Source organism: Crocodylus siamensis, chromosome 4, assembly GCF_052110815.1.
Source record: "Crocodylus siamensis isolate JL-2025a chromosome 4, ASM5211081v1, whole genome shotgun sequence".
NCBI classification, from domain to species: Eukaryota; Metazoa; Chordata; order Crocodylia; family Crocodylidae; genus Crocodylus; species Crocodylus siamensis.
In genome coordinates, this window is record NC_143398.1 from 176779607 (window position 1) to 176793777 (window position 14171).

At 43.8% G+C, this 14171-nt stretch overlaps 1 protein-coding gene across 5 annotated transcripts in view; it reads right to left on the reverse strand.

Annotated features, from left to right (window-relative positions):
- SH3BP4 (SH3 domain binding protein 4) overlaps positions 1-14171 on the reverse strand; it is a 121502-nt gene that overhangs the window by 68412 nt on the left and 38919 nt on the right. The window lies entirely within an intron of this gene.

Sequence of the window (14171 nt, forward strand, 5' to 3'; positions counted from 1 at the left end):
CAACTACCTAGACTTCAATTAAGCTTTAATATGGTGCCACATAGGTAATTATTAGTAAAATTGGAAAACAAAGGATTAGGAGAGGAACTGTAAGATGGGTAGGGAATTTACTAAAGGGGATGGCAATGATAGTGTTTAAACAGCAGGCACTAGGTTAGTTAAAGAGAACAGGTTGTTTCTGCAGTAAAGACAAGGCCTCAAAGCATATAAAACTACTGCCTACGACATCTTCCGTCTCTTAGAGAAGCAAAGTCCCGGCACTGTAGCTGGATCACACAAAAATCCAGATACACTTTCTTTAAAACAAACCACCAATCCAATCATTTCATTCTGACTCTCACTGCTGAAACACATTTTGACCTTATAAATGTTTTATTATTTCAAATGCACCCCTCCCCTTATTTCTTTATTTATGAAAGTGAGGCTCTTGAGCTCTGATATAAATGAAGACAGATTGAAACATTCTGGGAAGTGAGAAAGTGCTTTCTAAATCTAATCAGCTTAGTGCATAAGTAAATATCAATTTTCACAGCTAGGAATTAATTCTCTCAAATACCATCACTGCACTTTTTTCCCCAAAGAGCTCATTCTAGTGAATACTTGAAAGACAAAGCAGTGCTTTTATTTCAGTTTCCAGTTACAAAAATTCTAGTGACTCAAGTTAACATCATGAAATCAGATGACACTGCCTGAAATTTCAGGGTATTACATTTAAAGGGATGAGCTTCAACCATCAGTACTCTACTTGGAGAACTGGCTGTGAGAGTAGGGCAAGATTAGTTTCAGGAGTCATCCATGGCCAGACTACCCCCTCCACCCAATGCTCTACACTAAACAGAATGAGAAGCTTTCTTCTCCAAGCCTCTACAACAAGCTTGCCTATGCAGATGTTCTTTTGCTTCAGCTTAGCTACACTAGTGCTTACAGCTTCCTCTGGCAAGTTACACTGGCACAAAACTTTCTCTGTGGTAGAACTGCGAGCCTGTATTGGAGGGCTATAAATGATGTGCAGTAATGCAACCATTTCTATGCAAGTATAAGACCCCTCAAGTCAGCAGGCCCTTTCCTATCTCTCCCTTACTGCACAACTCCTGAAGCCAAAGCTGGTGACTCACTCAAACAGGTCACAAGTCTTTGTTTTTGTTTATAATATAGGTGGAAAGGTACTGGTCAAAGTATTTACCTTGAAAGATAATGCATCTCTCAGGGATTTAAAAGGTTAGGCTATTACTAAGAAGAGTGTCAGATGAAGATACTTAAATTGGCCTGGCTATCATGCCATTCTTCAATGGGAACAGACAAGATACTGTCAACATAGTGCCCATGCCATATTCTAGTTTAAAAAAAGGACTAAGTAGGCTCTTGGTTTTATTCCTTGGAGTCCAAATCTCTGTCTTCAATAACTCTCTCTCTACCCCTGTCCCATGCTCCAATATTATCTGAGAACCCTGGACAGCTGCCACCATGTTTCACTCATGCACAACAAACCTACTTCCTGCAAAAAGCCTGTCACTTAAGCCAGCTTTAAGCTTCGGTTCCTCCCTCCTCCAAGCTTAATTGCTTGAAGACTATTTGAAGACCTCTTACATATATGGATATGCAAAGGATAGGACTAGAAAAAAATCACAGTAAGCATACCAGAATTACATTCCTCAAACAGAGAAAAATCAAGTATGGGAACTTGTCTACATAGAGAAATTACCTTGGAATAACACGGTGTGAATTCAGCTGCTACAGCTATTCCAGAATTGTTCTGTGTAGGCACTTTTATTAAAAAAATAAGACTGTATCCAGAGGGGGGATTTACTTTAGAATAACTACAGCAGTGGTTCTCAATCTTTTTTTTGACTCAAGGCACCCGTCAGAAAAATGACAGGTCTTAACTTTTACTCACTTCTTGACCCTGGAAAAAATAATAGAGCAATTCTTCTGTTGCAAAGAATTCAAGTTATAACAGGTCAGAATGGTTTTGACATTATGGACTCCTATTTGAAATTTATGGGTTTACCTTGTGAATCAAGTGTAGATGTGTGCATACCTAACAGTGCTAATACTGTATTGCACTTTTAAAAGAATATCACAACACCCTAGTTGAGAATCACCAAGTTACATCAAAGTAGTAGTGCTGACTCATTATCTCCACATAGACAAGCCCTCGAAATAAGGCATTGCTAATATCAGATTTTCTACAAAGCACATTTCTATAACGCTTTGAAGTTTCTTTGATTGTGCAGGGATGCATTGGATATACAGTCAAGGCTTATCTTTCATTTATATAGCTTTTAAAATGCAAACTTCTGTTACCAGGGTTGTTGGTAGTAGCTGTGTAGGTCTAAGAACATACATAGACAAGGTTCTTTGGGTAGATGTGACCAGCTAAATAGCTGGAAAATTTAGACCAACTAAATAGCTGGAAAATTTGTTCTTTGCAAGCTTTGAGGCACGAACACCCTTCTTCAGGCATAGGGAGAGTTTGTTGTTGTTATGTGTGCTCTCCTGGGTAGAACAGAGATATATGTAAAATGTAGGTCTGTGAAACTGCAAATGCATGGCAGTGAGCTTCAGAGGGGTGGAAGACATTAGGTGTGAGAGAGGCTTTTCTGGTTTGGTTTGGCTTTTTTAGGGAAAAATTTTCATGTCCAAAGGCCAAATCAGCCAAATCAATTCCAAACCCATGAATCGTTCAAGAACCATATGTGGCCCTACTACCAGCAAACATCCTCCACCCCCACTTGGGACTTCAAATGCTTCCTAGTCCATTGGCGGGCATCCTATGTGTCGGCCCAAGCCTGGAGACTTGGGGTCTGGATGACCCCGAGTTTCGCTTGCCCTCAACTGTATGACCACAGAAGCAAGCTAGGGAGGAATCTCCCATTTCCATACAGTTGGCGTAAAACCAAGGTCTTCCCACTGGAAGTGAAAGTGGAAGACTAACTATGCCTTACCTCAGTCAAGGTACCCTGCCAAAAAAGTGCAGGGTAGTTTCCCCTGCAACCAGGAAAGCCACCTGATTGGTCATGGTATTTCCCCTGCCAAGTAAGTGGGTCAGGTATGGGGGGTGGGGGCGGAGGGGGAATGTTGACTTAGTGATAGAATATAGCTGGTAAAGTGAAGACAGGTTACCTGGGGTTATCAGATGGCAGGCAGGTTATAATGTGTTATTATTCAATGTCTATATTTAGTCCATGAATTTTTTAATCTGTGGTGCATTATAACCTGCCTACCATCTGATAACCCCAGGTAACCCCTCTACATTTTACCAGCTACATTCAATCACCAAGTCAACATGCCCCCTTTCTCTCCCATCCCTTCTACCTCTCTGCCATGCACTTGCATTTTCACAGACCTGCATTTTGCACACTGGCTTTTATTCTGCCCAGGAGAACACAAAACAACAACAGACTCTCCCTATGCCTAAGAAGGGTGTTTGTGGCTGAAAGCTTGCAAAGAACAATTTTTCCAACTAGTTGGTTGGTCTAATAAAAGATATCACATCTACCCAGAGAACTTCCGTTACTGACACTTTAGCAATATAAAATCAAAATGAGTTTCCAAATAGTCTTTCCATCATTGCAAACATACTTGGCAATTCTGTTTTGAAAAGAGATTAACAGCCACATTGATGGGGTGCCAGTTATTGCAACTCAGCGGCTTCCAGATCAAGCTTCCTTGCAAAAAAGGATTTGCATTGTAAATGTAACCCAAGCTGTTAAGCAAACTTGGGTTGCTTCTGGCTTGCACGCTACTCAGTATTACTGGAAGATTCTGTGGAAAACTCCCTGATCTTGCATACCCCTGTACAACTCACAGAGCCTTAACTCCACTGTGATGGGCTCAAATAATGAATGATGTAGACTGACCCCCAGTGCTCCTCTCTAGCTGCTGGAAGGTGGAGCTGTGTCAGTATAGGGTAAGATCAAGCAATTTTTCAGGAGACAAGGCCTTTGCTCATAAGGACTTCAAGCATCTGTGGCAGCCAGCTAACAAGAACAGACATATACAACACCAAGTTACGCCCTTGACGGAATGGCAAAATTTTGTCAGCTGAGGGACACAAGAAGATCAGACCCCAGAGCTGACGCAGCTTTGCTGGCAAAACCCTTAGGAGATGGTTCTGCTACATTCAAGACAACTGGTGTAATTAAGAGCAACAGCACTCCTCTTTGCAGCAAAGCTACACCTCCACCAATGGGCTTGGTTGCTGAAGTGCTACCACAGCAGTCAAAGTGGTGGCAGCCCCATAGCATGGAGGTAACCTAACAGCAAGAATGCCTGATTTCCCTTTTCCCTGCCCTACAAAAACACAGTCCCAATCCTCAGCTACTTCAGCGCAGCTACAAATCCCTCTATAGAACGACATCATTTTATACCAGCTAAGGTTCAAGGTCACCTTATCTAATGTCTAGAAAAGCCCTGCCCATTAATGCCACCCAAGGCTGCTAGAATTCAGGTTCTCTCTCAAGCCCCAGCCTACTGCAGGCAATCATGGAACATTCACTTTTAGAGTTAAAAAACTTAAAGACAAATAGAACCCAAGTTCAATGCTTCAAAAGAAGCTTCATAAGTTTTCCAAAGGGGCTCATGGGACCTGGGTGCTATTCCAAGCTTGGCTGCTGCTTTTCTAGGTGACCTTGGGAAAATTCTTCCACTCACTGGTGTCTCAGTTTTCCCATCTTTAAAATGGGATGATGGTGCTGACCTCTGTTGCAAAACACTATGGTCTACTGGTGAGAATCAGATCTGACTGTTGTTAAACCATATCTCATGAGTTTAAGGATCCTGGCTCATGATTTTGGAACTTCTAAGGTTAGTATTAGTACTCTTTGCATTAATAAATCCCAAAGATTTGCACCACAGCATGTGTGGTGTCTCCACATACTCCAACAACAAATGAGAAAATCCTAACCGCACTCAAAATATAGTGGAATGCAATTTGGCTAGAGTGGGACATTGTGCTGCTTTTCCCCAAATCAGCTTCTTGTTATTTCTTTTTTCTTTGCAGATTTACAAAAGACATACTGTCCCCTTCAAGAATGTGCAAAATCTTTATTTAGGATTATGTTAAACGCAGTCTCCTTGTAAAAGCAAGAACATGCTAATGTGTCACTCACACCCACTGGGATGCTCTTTGGAGCTGCCAGCGTGATTGAGCAAACAAGGATAATATTTTAATCCAATTTAAAAATGATTGAAAACTTCAAGATGCAAGAACTTGAGAGACAGACAGAACTACATAAGCACAGGAACATTCCTCATCACTCAGAGTCACGTCCCTTCATTCGCTGCTGTTAGGACTGGGCTCCAGACAGGGAAGGGGCTGACTCATACAACATCTCCACCCTCTGGGGACCACAGGCAGCACAGCCTTGCACCGAATCCTTCTATCCCCACCCAGAGACTGGAAATACGGTTAGCAAGCTGAGGGCCTGAGATAAGAAGTTGAAACACAAAGAGAAACAAGAGCCATGGTACAGCAAAAGGGCAAATTAGCTTTCCAACATATGACAGTTACTCTGCACAAAGAAGTGAGAGATGTGGGGATATGGTGAGGCTCTTAAAATGTATTCTCCCAGAGGAGTGGCACCAGTCAGTTTACCAATGGCTTATCACTACATAGACATGACTTGGGGGATGCCACTCCACTCCATATCCTTACTGCAGCACTTGATTGACTATACTCCCCATCTCCTACAGCCAAACCCAAGGCGGGATTTTTTGGCAGATCTTAGCACCCAAGAAGCTCTTACTCAGGCCCCTAAACAAATGGCAAGAAGTTCAGAAGATCTTCTGCTGTCATTTTTTTCACCAAGCTAAGCAGTTTTGAAAATCTGGCTCTGGGTTTGTTTTCTGCTCTGCACGTTTGAAACGCTTTGCCGAGTGGCTCACCTTACTGGTGGCTGCCAGTCTAAATATGTCATTCTGGACTGAGAAGTCTGGTAACATCCATTTAGGTGTCTAAATGTCAATTCAGGGCCCTGGTTCAGCACAGCACAGCACTTGCTCAACATGCTCAGAAACTGATCCAGCATTTTGCAAAAGGGATGCAGGAGGAGCACCCCCCTCCCAGCCTCCTTTCCCAGCTCCCACCTCTAAAGGAACACTAGGGGACTTTGAGATCCCAAAGCAAGAGAGGAACCCCCACCCCCCCATCTCCTCCCTGCTCAAAGACTCTCCTCCCCATCCTTCCTCCCCTCTCTCACCTACTGCTGCCTCCATCCCAAGGATGAGGGGAGCTCCAAAGCCTCTCCACCTAGGTTTCAAGGGGGCCAAGCTCAACCTAGGACAGCAATGACTGTGGGTGGGTGGGCAGATGGATTCCCCCTCCCTGGCTAATAAGCAACACCTAAGAGGACCTGACAGGGATGGGGAACCCATCTGCTTGCCACCACTGCGCCACTGTCCCAGGCTAAGCACAGCCCCCATGCAGCCCATCTGGAGCAAGACAGGAGCTCCCTACACTCCTAGAAAGGTGGTGGCAGCAGAAGGAGGCTTCTTCCCTTCTTCGGAAACTTAGAAAATGTCCCTGGCTGCTCCCACTGCATAGTCAGAAAGAGAGGTGTGGCTGTGGCACTGGACCCCTCTGGATCTGCACTGACCATACTTGAGGTTAAGCACTTCTCTAAGCCCATCCCTACTCAGCAAACCATTTAAAAACACATGACAAGCTGAACGTAGTACAACATACTCACTTACACCTAAACTCATAGTAAATGCTTTGCTGCATCAGAGAGAGACTCATCTCAGGCACCCAGGACTGAAACATCTGATCTATAGTTCTCGTTCTGTGTCCAAGAACTTCTCCAGTACCTGGTCAGTGCTGGAGATGTCTTTAGCCACTTTATAGACTAATCAAAGTAGATATATATAAACACAAGCTTTTGTGAGCCGAAGCTTACCCCAACAGATGCTGTAAAAGTAATGGGAGCTAGAGGAAACAAGAGCCAAATTAGATATCTTCTCCCACATTCTGCCCTTCTCACCCCCCTACTGCACCACTGAAAGAAACTAAAAGCTCTTTCTATTCAACTTCTCCTCCCCTCCCAGTTTTCTTCTCTGCCATTTCAACTCGCACCCAAGGAGGCAGGGAAGAAGGCAAGAAAGGGAATCTGGCATTAGCAGGCAGACTCAACTACTTAGAGCGAATGGGGAAAAAATGCAATTACTACAGAACAAGTGCTCTCCAATTTGTCCTGGCACCAAAAGAAAGAGGAATAATTAAAGATCTGTTTGGTTTATTACCCCATAAAGGTGAAGTAGGAGCAATGGATTTTCACTTTTATATGTAGCATTGGAGCACAAGGCCTAGAAATCAATGCTAAGGATAGTTTTCAGGTGTCTAAAATACAGTTTAGTGCCTCCTCAAGCATTCCAATTCCAACCTAGCTGCTGCTCATTGATTTGGGCTATTGTGCTACCACCAATGAGACTTGAGTCAGTGGAGACCCCTGCCTTCCACTTTTCCAAACTCAGCCAAGTTCCGGAAAGTGACAACTCAATCCATCACATGACTGAGATAACAAGAACGAACATGGAAGCTACTGGGAAGCAAAGTTATATATGCCCACAGTTTGCATCAACCAAGTCAAAAGCTTCTATAGCAAACTACAATAACTGTACAATACAAATTAAAAACACTCCTAGAGTCAGGGCCCAAACTAGCAAGGCATTAAATGCATGCTTAGATTTTGAGCACAGGCAGTCCTGTTTCATTAGAGCATGCACTTTGCTGGATCAGGGCCCTAGCATGCTGTTGATGCAGACACCAAAACACAAAAACAGGAGGTTAGCAATTTGGGAGAAGGGAAAAAAGTTACCAGCAAGAGGAGACATGAAACATTTTCAAAATAACAAAACAGAAACTAGGAAGCTTGGCTGCTCCTGCCTTCCTCTTCCCAGGAGTGACCTCTTTGCCCAGACAAGATAATGAAGAAAGGATATTTGTAAAGTCCCCAATATTAAAAGGCAACTTTGCCCTGAACTTAAAAACACTCAGGTCAAATGAAAAGGTCACAAGGTGCTTCACAGGGTGACAGAAGAGAGTGCTTTACAGAGCCAGGTTCATGACTTGGAGCAACAGATATAGAAAAGGACATGAAGAGCTTTAGAAGAACAAAGGAAGCTGGCATTTCTGAGGGACCTACTGGATTGGCACAAGCTGAATCCTGATAAGAAGTGACCTGTGCTTCCGTCAGTGTTTTCTTTGCTTTAAGAAGTGTGAGGCAGGAAATGACATTTAATGGCAAACACCAGGCTGTGTAATGACTTGATTATTTTGGAGGGTGAGCAGTCTGAGGACCCTCTCACAGCCAACACTTGGCTATGGGTCACAGGGAAAAGCATTTCCAGCAATCTGTTAACGGAAGCAGGGAGGGAGGAGGAAAATCTACACACTCTAGTTCTGCCTGCCAGCTGAGAAGCTCAAAGCAGGGAGTGTAGAAAGGCACCCAACTGCACCCTGAGACAGGCCATCTCTAAAAAACTAAGGTATTTAGCCCCCTAATTCTGTAATTCCAGTGGGAATGTGCCTAAATAAGCCTTTAAGAGCCCTCCGCAAATCACTTGGGCCTAGGTCATACAGTCTATGGCAGAGCTGTGAAGAGATATGCAGATGGACTGATACAGACTTTCACACTTGAGGGTCACAAGACCCTCTTCCTCCAAACGTCTCGTACTTGGAGGGTTGGACGCTGGTTCACTGACCTCACTGAAAAGCAGACTTGTTACCATTCCCAGGTTTGATTTCTAAAAGACCCATCTGTATTTGGCCCCCCTTTTCCTAGTTTAGCTCAATTTGCTGAATTATTGCTTTCTACTTACTTCCAAAAGGTGGGAGGGGGGAATTAACCTGATGCTGAACAGAAGAGCAAAATTAGTTCCAAGTCACTGATTCTGCATGGGGAGAGTAAATTCAAAATATAGTTACGTTCCTTGACCACTTGCAGGAAGCTCAAAGGCAAACCACTGAATTTCTTCAGAGTTAGGTCAGTTTAAATATCTCATAATATTATACAATGTACAACAGCATCAATTTTCTTTAGAAGCATTCTAGAGTCATGTTGTAAAAAGGATTCTCCTCCAAGGCTAGCCAGCATACGTCCTGTAATTCAACAGCAACACAGTCAGTAATAAAACCGTTATATGCAGGTGAGCTGAATCAAATGGGAACAGACAGTTTGTGGAGAGAGTACAAAGTTACAGCTGGTGTCTCCTTTATTATTTAGAGTAGTTGAGAGATTTCAGGGCCACAATGCATAGTTATGATCTTCTGTAACAGATGATACACATCCAGCGATTTCTGCATCTAGCCCAACAATTTCTGATTGGACAGAGGAGGGCCTAGTTTAGCACCAACTGGCAGGTGACCTCAAACATGCTTTCTATCCCTAAATAAAAATACCAGCGCTGTCCCAAGCATCAGCATTGACACAACACAAACAAAATAAAAAAGTCCAAACAGAAGGCTGTGGTTATAAGTAACCACATGGGAAACAAGTTTGATTTCTCACTCGATGGAGGGGCTCTAGTGCTGGTCCCACTGCTTGTTATATAGTTGACGTATGCTGCATCTTGAGTAAGCCACCTCACTTGTACACACCTCAGTTCAACCAGTTTGTGGATGGGGTAACAATCCTTGTCCACTTTTGTAAAGCCTCTAAAAAACCTATGGAGAGGAAGCTCTGTATAAAAGCCAGTTGTTATTATTATGAGGTACTCTAGTTGCTGCAGAAATGAATGATAAGAAAATCAGTGCCAGCTGCCTGCTGTCTAGCTAACCCACTAGTTCTGAGGACAGAGACCTGGCTATTTAATTTATGCCTACATACAAACAAGTTTCAATAAGCAGTATGTAATAAAACTTTGCAATAAAAACCTAAAAGACAGCTATGACTATTTGAAAATGTGGGACTATACATGCCAACAAGAAAATTCGATTAAGCTGTTAGCTGCACTGCAGAGATCCATACCTTGCTGTTGCTAGTGCAGCACACAACTGTTGACTCATAAGATTTACAAGTTTTGCTAGCAACAGCAGCAGAGTTTAAGGTTTATGAGCCAGTTACCTTCAAAATTCTAGGATTCTGTTTTCCTTCAAGGCCTAAAAACTTAAATACAAAACCCTACCACTGGTACAGCATTTAGATTGCAAGATCAAGCACCTGGAATAGGAAATTCCAAAAGTGAATTTCTAACAGAATGAACTCTGCCTACACAAAGTATTTCCAAATCCCCTCTCTCATATTGAATGAAAGCCTCAATGTACTGCATTACTCTGTTAATGCACATCACAACATTTAGAGGACAAGCAACAGGGCTGACCAAAATTTGTTTAAAGGACTATTCTACCCACACACAGCTTATTTTCATGGAGTCAGTGGTAACTGAAAGTAGTAGCCACTCTTCTAAAGGGAGAGACAGAGGGGTGACAGAGGATGTGTTCAGTGTTCTCCTATTTGCAGCTATAACCCCATGAGGTAGGCCCTTTGCCTCATTACAGCTTCTAGACCCCGCAGAAGCCACCTGAAGAGAAGACTGGGACTCCTGGGCTGCTTGCAGGGTGTTTAAAAAAAAAAAACAAAACAAAACAAAAAACAGCCAAAATGGTGCTTTATTTTAAACTCAGCATGTTCCCATGCCAAACCCAGCACATGCCCAGAAAGGCAACGCGTTAGTTGGACCCAGTTTGCCCCATGTCTGGTATAGATTGGGTGCTTTAGTGGGGCTTTTTTGGTACTTCTATATAATAGCTGACGGAATCAGCTTTAGCTGAAAGCACCAAAAAGCCCTGCTGAAGCACCCGATCTATACAAATGCTGAGGAGCTGGGTCAAAGTAACATGTTGCATCTTCCAGTACAGCATGGTTTGCTTGGGTTTGGGGCTTTTTTTAAAAAAAACATCTGCAAGCATCCATGATGGTTCAAGGACCCCTAAGAATCCACTACAGTCAGTGGGTGGGGAGAAAGAAAGAACCTCCCTGACTGCATGAAGAGACAAGGGAGTGCAGGATGCAATATTCTTTCTATTCAAAGCTACATGAAACACTCCGACAAACCCAAACCAAATTAGACACAGAACTCTTGCCTGCTAAACATAAAAGCCTCTGAATTGGACCAGACAGAAATCTTAGAAAGAAAACAAAAATGGAAGGGGTCTCTCTCATGTCCTTGCCAACCAAAGAGGATCCCTTGCTCTAACAGAGAGAAGGGGGTGGTTATGGAATGAGCCATCTCTTCCCGTAACACCAAGTGCTGGCCGGGATATATACTTGCAAATTAGCAATTACTAAACACCAAAATACCAGTAAGAACAGCCAAAGCACCTGGCCTGGATTTGTTGCTGCAAGATGTAAATTAGCAGTTTTTTGTGCGAGTCATCTTCTCGCCCATCTCCTGATGCTGGTTTCCACTTGAAGGAGATTCAACAGGCTCGGGGGTGGAGAAGTAGAACAGACAGCACTAGAAAGTAAGCCACATATCTTTCTTAAGCATGCTTTATGCATCCTGCACTTATTAGAACCCTGTCCTTGGGATATGCATATTTAGCACTAAAACAAAGACGAAAGAGTTACAGGAATGACCATACGGCTGAATTTCTTATATAGTATGCAAGGTGTTGACATTTTCTCAGTGTATGAGCTCTGAGATCTCTGCTCCTTCATTGTCCAGAGGAGATAGGTATGAGGAGCAGACCCAATGGTTGGTTTTGTTGGTTGGATTTATAAAGGGTAGCTTTATGTTTTAATTACATTTATTTGCTTGTGTACCCTCAAACGTCTTTAAAGGCTCCATTAGGAGAACTTAAATTTTCTTAAACTCTGTGTCTCCCACCAAGGTTTCTACTGTGCTAAATGCTGAATATATAGCATGTTTTAAAGAACAGCTTCATTGGTCAAAAGTAATCCTTTTTGCAGCTTGTGATCATTACCTGCTTCCTTCAGAAAGTAAGATTTAAACAAATATGATGAGTTTAGTCTTTGTTTAAACAAACACAACACAAATACTGACCAGTTCAAAGGTTCTCCCCTGTGGCAGAAGATACAAAGCAGGAAACTATCTGGTATCCACTGGGCCACCTCAGAATGCATTTACATCACATACCAGAACTCCACCTGAATACCTCTGATAGACACCCCCCCAGCCCTTGTCCTCCTCCAAATATGGCACCATGGTCAAAGAAACTCTCCTTCATCATTCACTGCCCCCCTCCCACCCGGAAAATGTAACGACAAGCCTAGCCGTTGCCTGGAACAGGTTGCCTAGGTGGTCTACCAGTGTAGGAGAGTCACTGAACAGATCATCAAAAACAAAGGTGAGTGAGCATGTTAGAGCAGGAGCAGCTGTGGGATTAAGAGGTTAAGACACTACTCTGGCTTCTGCTACCATGGCCATGCTATCCCTCTCTGTCAAAGTTCCACATCTGCAAAATAGCAAATTCCACGTATCATTGCCTCACAGCTCCACTGCGACATTTTTAGTGATCAAGGACTATCAGGATGAGTGCCACAGCAGAGCCTCCTGAACAGATGCTGCTGCAGATAAACAAGGGTAGCTGCATTATGGAGTGCAAGCAAAGTGCTTTACAGACTTTTCTTTTTCCCATGGAAGCCATTTGAGGCCTGACAGGGCCCTATCTTGGTTAGTTTATGAGATCTGACAAGATCACAGAACAGAGAAGTATGGCTCAAGGCTATATAGTTACTTTCAATAGTATATACTAAGGCTAGAGGGAGTATGATTAACAGGAGCAAGAAAAAGCCTGGGTCTCTTGCACATCTCTAGGCCAGGAAGAGAATGCATGCAATATTCAACTGCAAACAGGGAATGTAACATCTGAGGAGAGGAAAAAACCTGAAGAGCACCAAACACACTGAGTAATCTTGGTGTAAAATGCTATTAGGTGATATTTGGTGTGGTCAACCCAAACCAGCCCTTCTTTAAAATGTCTAGCCACCACCTTCACAATTGGAACATGCCAAAAATCTTGTCAAGACACTCATTCAAAGCTAGGCTTATTTCCCCAACTGTAACAAAGGGTGCAATACCATCTGTTGCAGGGCTGATTAATTAAAAAAATCCAGAATGGTTTGGGGAAAGGGTAATAGTGCTACTCACCCAAGACAAAATAATTCACAGGGTAGGGAGTGTAATACCTTGTGCCTCCAAAGGTGATCTAATCCCAGCACTTTGGGAAAGGCCTAAGATCCTTGCCATCCCTCCAATACCCACCAGAATGGGCACGCCCCTATATGCGTTTGCCACAGCAAAAATAGCAGTGGCACAAATCTGTCCTGTTTCATAGTTTCTAGGGTCGGAAGGGACCTAAGTAGATCATCTAGTCTGACCCCCTGCCATGGCAGGAAAGAGTACTGGGGTCAAACGACCTCAGCAAGCTGTATATGGCCTCCTTTTAAAGACCCCCAGGGTAGGAGCCAGCACCACTTCTCTTGGAAGTTGGTTCCAGATCCTAGCCGCCCTGACCATGAAGTAGCACCTCCTGATATCTAGCCTAAATCTACCCTCTGCCAGCTTGTGACGGTTATTCCTGGTCACTCCTGGCAGTGCTCGGGGGAAAAGGGACTTCCCCAGTGCCTGCTGGTCCCCTCTAACTAGTTTGTAACAGGCCACTAGATCCCCCCTCAGCCTTCTCTTGTGGAGGCTGAACAGGTTCAGGTCCCGTAGCCTCTCCTCATAGGGCCTGCCCTGCTGCCCCCTGATCAAGCGAGTGGCCCTCCTCTGGACCCTCTCCATGTTGTCCACATCCCTCTTGAAGTGTGGCGCCCAGAACTGGATGCAGTACTCCAACTGCGGCCTGACCAGTGGACCTGCCTGAGATGCATCTGTGGATGCATGACAAGGTACGGCTGGCCTTCCTGACTGCATCCCCACACTGCCAGCCCATGTTCATCTTGGAGTCAATGATGACTCCAAGATCCTTTTCCGCCTCTGTACTGACAAGAAGGGAGTTCCCCAACCTGTAGGTATGGTGCCGATTGTTCCTCCCCAGGTGCATCACTTTGCACTCGTCTGTGTTGAATCCCATCCTATTCTCATCCGCCCACCCTTGTAACCTGTCTAGATCCGATTGCAGCCTATTCCTCCCTTCTAGTGTGCCCAGATCCCCCCACATCTTAGTGTCAACAGCGAATTTGCACAGGGTGCTTTTTACCCCCTCG